The sequence below is a fragment of the Pan paniscus genome, chromosome 19 (genome assembly GCF_029289425.2).
Source record: "Pan paniscus chromosome 19, NHGRI_mPanPan1-v2.0_pri, whole genome shotgun sequence".
Taxonomy (NCBI): Eukaryota; Metazoa; Chordata; class Mammalia; order Primates; family Hominidae; genus Pan; species Pan paniscus.
Window position 1 is genome coordinate 16,718,474 of NC_073268.2, and position 17,260 is coordinate 16,735,733.

Below are 17,260 nucleotides of genomic sequence, written 5' to 3' on the forward strand. Positions count from 1 at the left end.
CTATTACAGGCAATGCACAGTGCTAGGTATACTGAGGGTTATGGAAGTAACAGAGGATGCCTTTTCTCAGACAGAATGAGGACTTTAGAGGTTCGTTATCTCTGCAGCTTAAGAATAACAGTCATAAAGACTATACTTTCAGGGATCATTTCTATAGTTAGTTGCTAGAGAAGTTTCTCTGGACATGTGGAGCACCAGAAACCAGGAGGAGGAGATGTAATGTTCTCTCCGGAGCATGAAGCTGGCTCTTAGTGTTGCTTCGCTGCACCTGCCATTTGCCATTGACAATCATTCTTCTCTTCCTCTGGGAGAGTAAGGAGGAGAGGACACAGTCTGAGTGGTTCCCATTTATGTGGGTTTTTTTAAATTATACTTTAAGTTCTAGGGTACACGTGCACAACGTGCAGGTTTGTTATATATGTATACATGTGCCATGTTGGTGTGCTGCACACATTAACTCGTCATTTACGTTAGGTATATCTCCTAATGCTATCCCTTCCCCTCCCCCCATGTGGTTTTTTTTTTTTTAAGAATAATAGTCACAGCTAACATTCATCACACACATACCATGTGCCAGGCTCAGTGTCAAGAGCTTTCCTTACAACAGGTGTGTGAGGTTGATACTGTTATAATCCCTATATAGCAGATGAGAAAACTGAGGTTCAGAAAGGTAATGAACTTGCTCAAGGTTACATAGCTATTAGGTTCTAGAATTGGAATTTGAACCCAGCTAGTATGACTATTGGGAAAGCACTCTTATTGAGGCTCAACCTTGTCATAGAAAGTGAATAATGCAACTTCATTCATTCACTCATAGTTTCTACAAATGTTTATTGAACATATACTATGTGCAAAGCATTTTGTGGTGAACACAACATAGGTCCCAGTCCTTCTGTAACTTATTTTTGAGCAGAATAAACCAAATCATTATACAATACACTTACCTTGTAGGGTTGTTGTTATGTACATAAAAGTGCCTAACACAAACATGTCACATAGTGGATAGCCAACAAATATTCCCAAGAAATTTATAACCTCATGGGAAAGATAAAAAATCCTGCACAAATAACTGTAATTCAAGATATATTGTGGCAAGGTTTTAGAAGAGGCCATATTTTATTTTATTTTCCAGTTTTATTGAGGTATACAAAACACTGCACATACATAGTACTGTAAAAGCCCAGAGAAGGAAATCCCTTCTGGTGGGCTTGAGAAGCCTTCATGGATGAGTTGGCATCATGACTTGGCCATGGGGTGAATGGGATAGGTTTTTGGTAAGATACATTGCATGCAGAAATACCATGTGCTAAGACACAGAGGTGATAAAGTTTAGGCATTTTTGGGAACCAAAGGGTGATTCTGTTGATTAGGTAAAAGAGAGTAATGGGAGGTATGGCTGAAAAGACAAAATGGAACCAACTCCTGGAAATAAGAGTTTTGATCGGGTTTGAGGAGGACAGATAGGTAGTTTGGAAGAGTAAAGCATGAGGCACTGATAGGTAAGCTGAGGAGGGATGCTTTAGTAGTGGATAACATTTGGGTCTTTGGCACAAGGGCTGAGGCCACTGGAAGGCAGAAAATGGTTGCAAAGAAAGAGCATAAGAATGTCAAAGGTTGCCTATGTTCCCTGTACCCAGAGAAGGAAGACAAATCTCCTTTGCCATACTTGATTTTATTTTTCAGTATCATTGGGTATAATTTGTATACAAAGCACTGTAAATAAGGAATGCATACAATTTGGTGCCCTAACCACTTTTCAGAATGTTATGTCAATGGGAAAATACATTCTATGGATATATGCTTCAACTTTCGAAATATGATTGGTCTGAAAATTAAAGACTGTATTCACAAATTTTCAGATCTGTTAACAAGATTTAATAGATTTTCAAAGCTGGCCCAGGCAACTTTCAACTTTGTTTCATTAAGAAAATGTATTCCAAGGCCCAAACAACTGGAAATGAACTTTTAGAATACAGTCAATACTTGAATTGAGAGCTGCCTGTCTAGAATTTCCTTAATGGGCAACCACTGGTAAATATCTGTTTCCTTTAACGTATTTTCCAAAATTGCCCCATCATCAGGTTTTTTAACAAAAACCTGGGGATTTTGTTAAAATATATAGATTTCTAGGCCCCTACCCTGGAGATGCTAATTCACTAGGTCTGGGGTGGACCCTGAGAATTTGTGCTTCAATAAAAGGTCCAAGGGATTCTTAAGATCAGGAAAGTGTGTACAAATCTTTATCAGAATACCCTGTTTTTTGTTTTTTGTTTTTGAGGTAAGTGACTATTTTGGTTCTCAACTGAATTTTAACAATGAAGGGAAAATCTTTCCAGCAGGGCTTAAGACCTGTCAGTAGCTGACAACATTTCAGCCTGATTAGCTCCTGGGGTGAGGAGATGGGGATATGTTCATATGCTGCTCTGTGCTTCCTTGTGAACTGGCAACATCTCAAGATGTTTCTGATGCTGGAGAATCCCTCAAAGTGGGACAGAACTGAAAGCCCTGGTCCCAAGATGAGCCAGGTAAAGCCTGGGATTGACTGGTTGATTGTAATAGAAACTCTGAGGACCCCTGACCTGTACTGATATAGCCACAGAGCTGGTCACGTAGTCATTAGCTTTTAGATCAAAGTCCATTCCATTTTTTTATGGCTTGGATAATTGGGTACTTTATGTAAGGGTTTAATTATGACAAAGTAATAAATGGGTAAGAATGATACTTTAGGCCGGGCACGGTGGCTCATGCCTGTAATCCCAGCACTTTGGGAGGCCAAGGCGGGCGGATCACGAGGTCAGGTGTTCGAGACCAGCCTGGCCAATACGGTGAAACTCCATCTCTACTAAAAATACAAAAGAATTAGCTGTGCATGGTGGTGGGCACCTGTAATCCCAGCTACTCAGGAGGCCGAGGCAGGAGAATTGCTTGAACCCGGGAGGCAGAGGTTGCAGTGAACTGAGATTATGCCACTGCACTCCAGCCTGGGCAACAGAGTAAGACTCTGTCTCAAAAAAAAAAAAAAAAAAAAAAAGATACTTTAGTATAGAATCTTTACAATTAGGGACAAAAGTCAACTTGAGGGCAAAAGCAATAATCTGGATTAAGTAAGATGGTATGAATTTAGGAAAAGTGTGAAATAATTTTAAAATGATTTCTGGATTTCTGTATACATCTCAGTTCTTAAATAGAAGAAAGTGTACACATAAGGATAGGCATTTTATGAAAATGTCAGTAATTCATTGTAGTTCTTAGAGTGGTTACCAGTAGAAGCTGGCTTTCTAAATTCTGTTATTTATTGATTCACATTTTGGTGTAGTGTGAATGAGTGAAATAATGTTATATCTTTAATTAGGATTCTGTTGTTATTTTTCAATTAATCTATGTCAGTAACTTTAGCATTTGTATTAAATCATTTTCTTCACGAAAGCTTCTAATGAGGAAACAAATTGATTGTATTTATATATTGGATTCTTGCCACCGCAATGTGTATTCAGTCGTGTCTTTTGAAGTATATTTTTACTGGTCATTTTGTGGTTTGTCTTTGAAGCCAGGCTTTGGGGGAAAAAATTCTTCATTTGGATGAAGGTTTCAATTTAACAAAGCTTTCTTATTTTTGTCTCTCTTCTTTTTCATCCCTTACTTTGATTTTCTTTCTTTTTTCCCCTCTTGACTTTGTGTGAGTGATTTAGAGGAAAATGAAGGCACCCCAGCCCCACCTTTTTGGAATAAAATCCATACTTCATAGCATTGCCTGGAAGTGCCTTGCCCTCTGCCTGCCTCTCCAAGCTTGTCCCTACCCCTCCCTGAAATGCTCTCTTATACTGAATGAGTCTCATACGGAACTCAGACAGCCCTTCCTGTTTCTTACCTCCATTCGCTGATTTAGCAAACATTTATTGAGCACAAGCTCTATGCCACTGCCCCTTGAGGGCTCAGTGACAGAGAGACAAGAAGATGCTAATATGGTATTATAGGTGCTACTGAGAGGCATGCACAAATGTGCTGTGGGAACCCTAACATAGGACACTTAGCTGAGCCTCAAAGGATCATGGAGGGTCCGCTAGGAGAAGAAGGAGGCATGAAAGGAAAGGTTTGCTGGCAGAGGGTGCTTGAACAAGTAGGCAGGAGTGTGAGCGGAAGCCGGGGAGGACCTGAGAGCTGAGGTGAGCCATGGAAGGATTTCAAGCAGGAGAATGATAGGACCAGGCTTGCCTTTTAGGTCATTAAGATAATGAAGGTGCTAATGACTAACAGCTGACATTTATTGGAGGTTTACCAGGTTCTTTACGTGCATTACCTCTGTTAGTCCTCCCAAGAACCAAATGAGGCAGATGTGGTTATTATTTCTGTTTTAAAGATGAGGAAACTAAGGCTGCAGCAAAAGTCTCAGCTAGAAGATGGAGGAGCTGGGACTTCAACCCAGACCTGTCTGCAAAGACTTTGCTCTTCATGCTCATTCCATTCCCTTTTCCATCAGCACTGAGGAGAGTAGGTCAAAGGGAGGAGGATAAGGGCAGATGGACCGTTTGCGATGTGGTTACATGGATGTGGGTGAGGCCTTTTGAAAGCTCAGATGAACTCAGTGTCTGCAGAGATGGAGAGGAGATTGATTAAAAGGGTATTAAGGGAGTAGAATCTACAGGTCTTGGTGACTAATGGGATATATATAGTAATATAAAAAGAGGTATAGGGATGATTCCCAAGTTTCAGCTGGGTGGATAGTAATATCATCCATTGAAATAGGGAACACAGGGGTAGGAGAAGTTTGGGACCTGTGGCACAAAGGACAGTTCTACTCCTGAAAGAGAAGAGCAATGATATCTCCTGCTTTTGAATGTTTTAATGGACTAAAGTATTTAATATATGCAGGCACTATAGTGAAGTCTTTGGCAATTGGTTTCTTCTCTGGTCAGCCTGAGCTCTATGACCTATCCCTCTAGTCCTCTAGTCTTCTCTGATTCTCTTGTCTTTTCATCCCACAAGCCTAGAAAAATCCTAATCTTGGATCATCAGTTCAACTGTCCATCTTCTCTGTTTGTATATCTGGAAAGCTATTCAGTTCTGGAGAAAAATTGCACAATTGGATTGCGCCATAGTAAACCTTTTTATTTAATTTTTTTTTTTTTTTTTTTTTTTTTTTTTTTTTTTTTTGAGACAGGGTCTTGCTCTGTCACCCATGCTGGAGTGTAGTGGCGCAATCATGGTTCACTGCAGCCTCAACCTCCTGGGCTAAAGCAGTCCTCCCACCTCAGCCTCTTAGGTAGCTGGGACCACAGGTACAAGCCACTACACATGGCTAATTTTTTTTTTTTTTTTTTTTTTGTAGAGATGGGGTCCCACAATGTTGCCCAGACTGGTCTGAAATTCCTGGACTCAAGTGATCTGCCCACCTTGGCCTCCTAAAATGCTGGAATTATAGGCATGAGTCTCCATCCTGGCTGCACTACAGTAAAGTTTAGTCTTCAACCTCAGTCGAACCCTTAGTGATAACTGGTAGTTATTTCACATGCTCCACATCAGCAACCTTTTTCCTTAATTTTTTTTCCTCCACAAACCCTTGTCAGTCTTTACCTCATCATATTGCTTCTCACTCTTTCCATGACGTCACAGCCTACTTCACAAGAGAAAAGAGAGGCTCTCAGGTTGGAACCTACTCAGTATCCTACCCTGTCCCTTACTCAACATAACTGCTTTGGGGTGCTAGGCCGGTCCTTTGCCACCTTCTCTTCTTCTGGACCTGGCCCCTCTGCCTGACCTCCCTCTGCATCTTGGGCCTGGCCTCTCTGTGACCCGACCCTCCCCTTCCAGGCTTCTCTCTGATCTCGAATCCTCCCTTAGCAACTCTTATCTGCAGGCAGTAAGACATTCTGGCATTAGTCAGACATGGGTTCTTCTGGTCCCAGTTTTTACCATTTGCATGTTCCGGGCCAATTACATCACTTCTACACAATTTGATTATTTCGGCCAAACTGGTCCACAGTTGGGTTTTCTGTGCTCTTAGTCCCTCACAGAGTGTCTGGCAAATAGTGGAAATTTATTCATCTCTACTACTGAGAGAACAAACGCAGTATTCGTAACTTGAGATACAGAGACTGTGTTGGCATGTTAATGCTGAGATATCCACCTTGCCTAGATGAACTCTAATAACTAATCCAGCTTAAAAATTTTTTACATAACATTTGCCTTCAGGTGAATAATATGTCCATGTTCATAACAAGGAAAATATCAAAGGCATGATAGCCGAGTTTTTCCAAGGAGGTTTTAAATGTTTTTGTAGAAATTGTCTCATTTTTAAATGAATATCACATTTTTGAACTTGCCCCTGATTCTGTACAAGATAAACTGTGGTGGCCCCACAGTGTGGACTTTTAAACTCCTATGGTGCAATCAGATAACCTCTCCATGCTTCATTGTTCTCATCTGTAAAGTGAAGGCTAGAGTAAATGATTTTAAGTGTCCTTCCAGCTGTAAAATTCAGTGAGTATATGGGCCACAGTCACACATTCACTCAGCTACCAGTTATTCACTAATCAGATAATGGCGTCTCAGTGGTCGAAGAGTAGCTGTTAACCTGAAGCAAGCAAAAAATAAAACAAAATTAGGTTTTTAAGCGTCAACAGTGACAAAAATGACAGAGCAAGGGCCAAAGAGACAACAGTTTAGAATACAGTAATCAGCTGGAGTTATTTGTACATAAGCAGTACCTTGTTTTCTCCAATACACAAGTTTGGAACCGAAAGGCGTCTCTGACTTTCCTCTTGATGCTCTCCTCCTAGCCAGTCTCTAAGTCTGTTATCTAATGTGTTGTCTCTTCTCTTGCTCTCAAGTAGCTTCCTAAACTATCTCCCCACTTTTCTCCCTCCCATCCATGCTACACATCTCTGCTGGATTTGATGTGGACATCATTCTTTATCCTTAAAGACAAACAAACAAACAAACAAACAGACCTTTCAATGACTCCTTTTTATTTACAGAAAAAAACCCTCCAACTCTGACCTGTTATTTAGTGTTTTTATTTTGCCACAATGTATTTGGCTAGCATTTTTCCTTTATTAGTTCATCGAATTATAGTTTGTTGCCTATTACATGGAGGAAGTATGGGGATTGTGTAGACATACTAGTGAGATTTGCTGGTGAAAAAACAGTCCTCATGCTAGAAAGTAGGGGAAGGAATGTTAGAATGTGGGTTTCCAGTGTTGCAATCAGAAAGCTTAATCACTCACTGATCAAAAAGAGTTCTTAGGTTTCTTAATGTTTATACTCATGGTGGGTGTTTCATTGACCATAGCAATGATTCCATGTAGCAAAAGTGTTATAGGAGACTCTAGTGTTAAATAGTACTTTAATTTCTTTTCAAAATTTAATTTCTTTTTTGCTGTCCAGGAATGGACTTAAAAATTGTGGTGGGGGAGCAGGTGATGAGTTATACTGTCAATCTCAGATAATGTTGTTTATTATTTAATAAAAGTTTGATTGTGATCATTGTATTTAGTAGGTAGGTGAACATTGTATTATCTACCTAGATGGGCTTGTAAATATAGACTCAAGACCACAGAAATATTACATCCCCCAAAAGAACCCAGGACCTTCTTGTGATATGTTCTTCTATTATATAATTGAGTTATATGCCTATTGTCTGTTGTTACAATAGTATTTGTCATATTAGATTGTCATCTCATTATACACAAAGAGCTCATATTTTAGACTAGATTGTAAGCTCCTTGTAGGTAGGCATTAGGTCTTGTACTTTTGGTGAGATTAAGGAATTGGGACTAGAAGGATCACCTGCTCTTCCACCAAAGACCTTCCTTTTGCTGCCCAGTTGTTTCTAAGGCTGGTACCTGGACCCCTGGGTCCCAGGCCTTGGATGCCTCCACTGGGGACTTCCACCAGATGGTGCTGTTTTCCCATTTCTGTTGTTGGGTGTCACTGGCCATGTTACTATTTGCCACTAGTCCATACCTTCTGCAAGGTAGTAGATGGGACACTTTCAGAAGATAATTTGGAAGCAATATGAATCTTTCCAAGTGAGAAAAAAAAATTATAGGAAATATTTAGTGTATAGACTCTTAGCATTGCTCAGCAAAGCCATTTCCTTGGGCATAAATAAACTTCTACCATGTGGCTGACTGCTCAAGATCAGTTGCAAGGGGTTTTCCTAGCCTTATCAACTTGCATGGAATCCATGCCCAACTAGGTGTCCGTCTGAATCCTAAGATTCAATTTTCAATGCAGGATAACTCTTCAGTGTTAGCCTCTGCAGTCTGTTTGGAGACAGCCATTATCAGAGAACAGAGATGGTCCAGAGAGAGATAGAAGTCTTTGGACACTGAGTATTGCAGACAGCCTATGCATTCAGAAGGCATTGCTGTTTTAGTACAAAAAGGAAGTTCAAGCTGAATGCAGTGGCTCACATCTGTAATCTCAGCACTTTGGGAGGCCAAGGCAGGCAGATTGCTTGAGTCCAGGAGTTCAAGACCAGTCTGGGCAACATGGTGAAACCCTGTCTGTACAAAACAAAACAAAACAAAACAAAAAAAATTAGCCAGGCATGGTGGAGCGTGCCTGTTGTCCCAGATACTCAAGAGGCTAAGGTGGAACGATGGCTTGAGCCTGGGAGGCAGAAGTTGCAGTGAGCTGAGATTGTGTTACTACGCTCCAGCATGGGCAGCAGAGCAAGACCCTGTCTCAAAAACAACAAAAAAGAGAAGTTCAAATTTGGATGTCCTTAAGTCATTAAGAAGAGATTTGATTTTGTTCAGCAGGGGTTTACCAAGGCAGAGAGTATATGATGTGTTTTAAATTTCCATAAGTCACAGGTAAAATAACACTTTTAATACTTCAGTTGCAAAAAAAATTCATCTAGATGTTCTAGAGTTATAACATCACAGATGTTGGCCTTTCTGGATAGCTAGTTTTATAGTGCCATTACAACTCTATTCACCTAATTCAGTGGGTCATATCACTGAATGGTGTGTGTGGGGCAAAGGTGAGTTATTGACACTAATGAGGTCTATAGACTCTTCTCCAAGAGAAAAGAAAACAAGTGTTACATTTCACCCACAATTTTAGAGAGTTTAGGAAATCCCCTGAAGCCCAAACTATGGACTTCAGGTTAAAGACCTCTGTCTAACCACTCCCTAATATTCATATTAGGGTTGATTCATGCCCATAGGCTATCTAACAAAACAATTGTATCTTCTCTTAAGTACCAGATTTATTATTTTTTTATATTACAGCCAATAGGAAAGCAGTTAATATGGAATTTAAGAGCTTGGGCTCTGGAACCAAGTAGACCTGTGATATGGTTTGGCTCTGTCCCCCTACCCAAATCTCATCTTGAATTATAACCCCCACATGTCAAGGGAGGGACCTGGTGGGAGGTGATTAGATCGTGGGAGCAGATTTGCCCCTTGCTGCTCTCATGATAGTGAGTGGGTTCTCACAAGATCTGGTTGTTTGATAAGTGTCTAGCGCTTCCCACTTCTCTCATGTTCTGTCTCTCTCCTGCCACCCTGTGAAGAAGGTGCTTGCTTCCCTTTCACCTTCCACCATGGTTTTAAGTTTCCTGAGGCCTCCGCAGCCATGTGGAAGTGTGAGTCAGTTAAACCTCTTTTATTTATAAATTACCCAGTCTCAGGTAGTATCTTTATAGCAGTGTGAAAATGGACTAATACAACCTGGATACAAATCTTGGTTCTGCCACTTAGTAGCTATGTGATCTTGGCCAAGTTGTTTGACCTTCCTGAGTTTGAGTTTCCTCATCTGTAAAATGAGGATAATAGTAGTCCTGGGCTGGGCATAGTGGCTCATGCCTGTAATCCCAGTGCTTTGGGGAGGCCAAAGCAGGAGGATCACTTGAGGCCAGAAGTTCGAGACCAGTCTGGGCAACATAGTGAGAATTTGTATCTACTAAAATGAAAAATAAAGGAAATTAGCCAGGTGTGGTGGTGCACACCTATAGTCCCAGCTACTTGGGAGGCTGAGGCAGGAAGATTGCTTGAGCCCAGGAGTTCAAGTTTACAATAAGCTATGATTGCACCACTGCATTCCAGCCTGTGTGACAGAATGCAACCTTGTCTTAAAAAAATACTGACCTCCTAGGGTTTTTATGAAGATTAAATAAAATAATACATGTGCCGGGCATGGTGGCTCACGCCTGTAATCCCAGCACTTTGGGAGGCCAAGGCAGGCAAATCACCTGAGGTCAGGAGTTCGAGACCAGCCTAACCAACATGGAGAAACCCCTGTCTACTAAAAATACAAAATTAGCCGGGCATGGTGGCACATGACTGTAATCCCAGCTACTCGGGAGGCTGAGGCAGGAGAATCACTTGAACCTGGGAGGCGGAGGTTGCGGTGAGCCAAGACTGCACCATTACACTCCAGCCTGGGCAACAAGAGCAACACTCCGTCTCAAAAATGAATAAATAAATAAAATAACACATGTAAAACATATACCTAGCACAGGGCCAGACGTGATGGCTCATGCCTGTAATCCCAGCACTTTGGGAGGCTGAGGTGGGTAAATCACTTGAGGCAAGGAGCTCAAGACCAACCTTGCCAACATGGGAAAACCCCATCTCTACTAAAAAGATAAAAAATTAACTGGGTGTGGTGGCACACGTTTGTAATCCTAGCTACTCAGGAGGCTGAGGTACGAGAATCGCGTGAACCCAGGAGGCAGAGGTTGCAGTGAATGGAGATTGTGCCACTGCACTCCAGCCTGGGTGACAGAGTGAGACTCTGTCTCAAAAAATATATATATGATGTATATGCATATGTATATGTGTATATCTAGCACAATGCCTAACATGTAAGTGCTAATAAATGTTAATCTTTTTTTATAATTGGGAAATAGAATTATTTTTCCTTTCTTTTTTTCTTTTTCTTTTCTTTTTTTTTTTTTTTTTGAGACAGGGTCTTGCTGTGTCACCCAGGCTGGAGTGCAGTGGTATGATCATGGCTCACTGCTGCCTCAACCTCACAGGCTCAAGGGATCCTCCCACTTCAGCCTCCCAAGTAGCTGGGACTACAGGCATGCACCATCATGCCTGGCTTTTTTTTTTTTTTTTTTTTTTTTTGTAGAGACAAGGTTTCACCATGTTACCCATGGCTGGTCTCGAACTCCTGGATCCAAGCAACCTACCCGCCTTGGCCTCCCAAAGTGCTGGGATTACAGGTGTGAGCCACCACACCTGACCAGTATTTCTAATAATATGAGGATAGCTACAGTTGTTTGTCTGACCTGTTTCATCAGGATCTATCTAATTAGCTGACTGAGGGAATAAAGCTCTGAGTACTTTAATCTCAATAACCATGTTCTTTGGTTAGCTCCATGGCCAAGAATCTGATATTCTCTCCCTTGCAATCTGTTGATTTAAATTCAGTAGCCCTATTTTCAGCAGAAGACTGACAATGTTTTCTGTGAATTGTTTATTTTTTACAATTTCAACTTTTATTTTGGACACAGGGGGTACATGTGCAGGTTTGTTACAGGGTATATAGTGTTATGCTGAAGCTTGGGATACAAATGATCCCATCACCCAAATAGTGAGCATAGTACCCAATAATTTTTCAACTCCTACCCCTCTTTCTCTTTCCCCACCTCTATTAGTCCCTAGTGTCTATTGCTCACACCTTTATGTTCATAAGTACCTAATGTTTAGCTCCCACTTATAAGTGAGAACATGCAGTATTTGGTTTTCTGTTTCGGCATTAATTTGCTTAGAATAATGGCCTCCAGCTGCATCCATCTTGTTGAAAAGGACGTGATTTCATTGTTTATTATGGCTGCATCGTAGTCCATGGTGTATATATGCCACATTTAAAAAAATCTAATCCACTGTTGATGGACACCTAGGTTGATTCCATGTCTTTGCTATTATGAATAGCACTGTGATGAACCTACAAGTGCATATGTCTTTTTGGTAGAATGATTTATTTTCTTTTGGATATATACCCAGTAATGGGATTACTGGGTTGAATGGTAGTTCTGTTTTAAGTTCTTTGATAAATCTCCAAACTGCTTTCCACAGCAGCTAAACTAATTTACATTCCCACCAACAATGTAGAAGTGTTCCTTTTCTCCACAGCCTCACCAGCACCTATTGTTTCTTGACTTTTTAATAATAACCATTCTGGCCAGGTGTGGTGGCTCACGCTTGTAATCCCAGCACTTTGGGTGGCTGAGGCGGGCTTGAGCTCAGCAGTTTGAGACCAGCCTAGGGCAACATTGAGAAACCTTGTCTCTACAAAAAATACAATAATTAGCCAGGTGTGATGGCACGTGCTACTCCCAGCTACTGGGAGGCTGAGGTGGGGAGGATTGCTTGAGCCCAGGAGGTTGAGGCTGCAGTCAGCCATGATCACGCCACAGCACTCCAGCATAGGTGACAGGGCGAGACCCTGTTTCAAAAAAATATAATAATAATGATAGCCATTCTGATTGGTGTGAGATGGTTTTGATTTGCATTTCTCTGATGATTAGTAATGTTGAGCATTTTAAAATATTCGTTGGCCACTTGTGTGTCTTCTCTTAAGAAGTGTCTGTTCATGCCTTTTGCAAACTTTTTAATGGCGTTATTTTTTGCTTGTCCGATTAAGTTCTTTATAGACTCTGTGAATTTGGGGTGGCAACCTAGAACTGTGTGTTTGCAGTATGAAAGATACTGAAATATATCTGTAGACGAATCATATCTATTATAGTCATCATTTCATCCATAGTACCTGGGCAAAGGGCTTGTCATAGAAGACATTCAATAAATATTGAATTGGTTGACCGAGTCACTGAATTATTTTAGAATAGTAAAATATCTTTAGAGAAAGACTCAGTTAATTTTGATGATTGTTTTAATTGTTAGATTATATTTTCAAGACTTTCCTCCTTAGTTTCTCGTTAGAGGTCCTGTTCTGAAACTGATTGTTGGTGGTGGAAACTTGTCCACTTGTCCATTAGCTTTCTTATGATGGGTAAGTTATTTAATCCTTGATGCCTCAGTTTTCTTATTTAGAAAATGGGCATAATAATAGGGTTAGAGTGTGAGGAAATGGGTTAATGTAAGAAAAGTGCTTAGAGCAACATCCAACAAAATGTTCATAAATCTTAGCATTGTTGTTAGCACTACTGTTATTACTACTACAGTGACTGCTGCTTATCAAGATTCCCTCAATACTGTGGGTTCAATTTATTTGTACCTTTCTCCAAACTAAAGTTCATTTTTTATTTTTTACTTTTTTTTTTTTTTTTGAGAGAGGGTCTCACTCTGTTGCCCAGGCTGGAGTGCAGTGGTGCAATCATGGCTCACTGTAGCCTCAACCTCCCAGGCTCATGCAATCCTCCCACCTCAGCCTCCTCAGTACACACCCAGCTAATCTTTGTACTTTTTGTAGAGACAGGGTTTTGCCATGTTGTCTAGGCTGGACTCAAACTCCGGGGCTCAAGCAATATACCCACCTTGGCCTCTCATAGTGCTTGGATTACAGGTGTGAGCCACTGCATCTGACCTAAAGTTCAGTTAAAACATCTTTATTTATTATTTATTTATTTTGAGATGGAGTCTCTCTCTGTTGCCAAGGCTGGAGTGAATGGTGCGATCTCGGCTCACTGCAACCTCTGCCTCCTGAGTTCAAGTGATCCTCCTGCCTCAGACTCCCAAGTAGCTGAGATTACAGGCATGCGCCACTATGCCCAGCTAATTTTTTTGTATTTTTAGGAGAAACAGGGTTTCACCATGTTGGTCAGGCTGGTCTTGAACTTATGACCTCCGAAAGTGCTGGGATTACAGGCGCAAGCCACAGTGCCTGGCCAAAACATCTTTAATTTGAAAACACAAATAGCATACTCTACAATTTAGTACTAAAATTTTAAGACTGTTCTGTAGCTTAGAGAAAATATTGTGAAATTTTATTCTTCCATTTTCACTTTTGGAGGCATAAGTGAAGATGGGTTTATTTTTACTGAATGTAAAAATGATCATCATCAATATGGTTGCAACATTCTCTCTCTGCTCGTTCTGTACTCATCATTTTTCAGTTCCAAATATCATTTGCATGGTCCTGATGACACTGAGTATGGATATTGCAGAGGAGTGATAGCTTCCCTTTCCTATTGAAGCTGAAGCTTCAAAGAGAAGATTAAAGAAGTGTTTGTTATCTATCTGCACAGGCCTGATATGAAATTCTCAGAGGCTTTTAGGATAAACACAACTCTGTATGTGTGCATTTATATGCTTTTTCTTATGTATACTTCTATTGTGGTCTTTGTATTTTGGTTTAAAATTTCTAGTCTCAGACTTGTTGGACTCTCTGGCTAACAGAGAATTGTTTTCAGAAAAAGGGTAAGAATTGGAAGATGTTGGCAGGATTTTACTAAATCCCTCCTGAAGAGTATAGAATTCTCTATTGTGGAATTATATTTCTAGAGAACATGATGAAGGCCACCCAGGGAATATCTTTAACAAGACAAGACCAAGATCTTAAAGGTGTCCAGCAGGGACTAATCTGTGGTGCCCTCCAGTGAGGGATGTGATTGCTCACCTTTTGGGCTTTCCTTTTAGAAGTGTTCTTTGTGAGCTTTGGAATAGAGGTGTGGCTTTTTTAAAAAACAAACTCCCTATAGGGTTAATCCATAAATAATATTTAGAGAAAGAAGACAGGGAGAAAAGGTAGGATAGCAAGATACCTTCTGAAAAAGAAGGGAACTAACATTCCACTTCATACTGTTCCACATCAAGTTCTACATATAATTTTTATTGTCAGAGTTTTCTTTTTTTTTTTTGAGACAGGATCTCGTTCTGTTACCCAAGCTGGAGTCCAGTGGCGTGATCACAGCTAACTGCAACCTCAACATCCTGGGTTCAAGCGATCCTCCCACCTCAGCCTCCCGAGTAGCTAGGACTAGCATGTGCCACCACGCCCGGCTAATTTTTGTACCTTTTGTAGAGATGAAGTTTCGCCATGTTTCCCAAGCTGGTCTTGAACTCCTGGGCTTGGGCAATCCTCCTGCCTTGGCCTCCCAAAGTGCTGGGATTACAGGTGTGAGCCACCACACCTGACCTCAGATTTTTTTAAATTGACAAATGCAGCGGAATATATTTAAAATGTACAGTATGATTATATATATATATATACACACACATACATATACACACACATATACATGGTGAAAGGATTACCATAGTCATACTAATTAATACATTCATCACCTTACATGGCTTACATGGTTACCTTTTTTTTTGGTGAGAATGCTTAAAATCTACTCTCTTACCAAATTTCAAGTATGTAATACAGTATTATTAACTATAGTCACCATGCTGTACATTAGATCCTCAGAATTTATTCATCTTATAATTGAAAGTTTGACAGAAATACTTAATTATAGTATTACCAGGAATAAAGCAGGTTCTGCTATTTAACATCAACTAGATGGACCTACTACTTTATTTGCTACTGCTGAGTTCTTAAGGTATAACTACTATTGGCAGAAGCAATACTCTTAGTATATATGACTTATAAGATCATATTTCTTCTCGACTGACAAGAGAAACCAGGAAGCCAGGGCACTTTAAAGTAGGTAGAGAAAAGGACTGAAAATCTGTGTTAGTTGGAGTGGGCATCATGGGACAGGGAGGCACAGAAGTGGCTGAGATCATCAATAACATACTTCGCCTATTTAACAATTTACCTAGAGCACCTTTTAACTGCCACTGCATGACTAGGATTTTTTCTGGGCCAATAAATGAGAGCAACAGCAAAGTTCCTGCTGTTGCCATCATCAATATTTTGGAAAGAAGAGAGAGAGTGTACGTACACATGTGCACATACATGTATGCACATACTCGAACCCTAATTTCTATTTATATTAAATTAGAAGTTGGGTAATGATAGGAATTGGGGGTTAGGGAAGTGCCTCAAGAGAAGATGGAAAATAGCAAGAGTAGATGGAAAATTGCTCAGCCATTTGATGATTTGCTTGATTAGCTATGTTTTACAGAAAGGAGTTTTATGGAAAATTCTTCGTGGTGGCCAGGTACAGGTGCACTGTCTGCTAGGTGGAGATTGACCCATCATACTATTATTCACAACGTATTTAAGTTTCAGCCAGTTTCAGCTTACATATGCCCCTGCATTGATATGGACACTCCTTCTTCCCAGATTTTGAAGTGTTCCACTTCCCACCCCGTCCTCTGCCCCTTCCTCTCCCCTTTGCTACTGCAGATGTCAAAGCTGTCCTGGAATTTCCTCACCCTCTAACCCAAGTATCTTACATTTCTCTTCACCTGATTGCCAGCCCAGGAACTGTTCTGAAAAAGGAAAGGAACAAGGAAGGACGAATTGTCAGGTTTTTTCTCCACTTTCTTATGTCTGATAATGTTCCCCAAATTAAACTGTGAATTATGGCAACATACTTATTCTCCACTGACCTCTTCTGTCTTTATTTTCTGAAAATTTGTCACACACTAAAGAAATAACCAATATACTCACTGGGCTGATACTCTTCCCTGAAGAAGCTAAGCCTAATTTTAGTAATGTATGTACTAGAAGACACACCATTATCACCTATCACCTTTTCTGCATCTTTTTGGGGGGTTTATGGACCCTTTAAACTGCAAGCTTGTCCAACCTGCCTTATTTTGTTGTTGTTTTTCTTTTGTTTTTGTTTTAGGCTTTTAGCAGGGTGAAGCCATGATTTTTAGTTTCTACCTCTAGTGATAAGTGGAAAAGAGGGATGAGGAAGGGGCTTTAGTGGCCCTTTCTTAGTTTCCAGAAACAGAAACTAAGAACCCATGACTGTATTCTCTCCCTTGGGCACCCCTGCAAAAGAATTCTATAAAAAACTGTGGACTCCCTCCCTAGGTTAAAAAAAAAAAAAAGCTCCGACGCACATCTACACTCCTGAGAGGTCAAAATGAGGATAGAAAAGCATCCCTTATATTTGGTGGCGTGAAGGTTATTATGTCTATAGCAAGAGTTAATGTGCAATGGCTCTGAGCCTGACTGGAGGATGTTGAGTGAGTGGGCAGTGAGGGAATAAAATGAGCCAAGTGTAGACAGTGCTTTTGAAAATGTCACTGTGATGTGACGGGAAACAGGACAGCAGGTGGAGGGATGTGAAGGGGTGAGGGAGGATTTGCTTTATTTTTATATAAGCATAAATGCTGATGGAAAGGGCCAAACTGAGAGGAAGAGGTTGAATACAGACAAGAGAAAAATTGATAAAGAATAATGTAAAGTTCCTGTGAAGGCAGGAGGAAATGGG

The 17,260-nt window shown here is 40.5% G+C and overlaps 1 protein-coding gene and 1 non-coding gene across 6 annotated transcripts in view; both read left to right on the forward strand.

Annotated features, from left to right (window-relative positions):
• Positions 1 to 17,260, forward strand: part of SKAP1 (src kinase associated phosphoprotein 1) — a 328,721-nt gene that overhangs the window by 74,791 nt on the left and 236,670 nt on the right. The gene's annotated exons all lie outside the window — the stretch shown is intronic.
• On the forward strand, positions 127 to 342 carry LOC112437700 (small nucleolar RNA U3). Its single transcript, XR_003026251.1, has one exon. It is a non-coding gene; the product is annotated as a small nucleolar RNA U3 (small nucleolar RNA).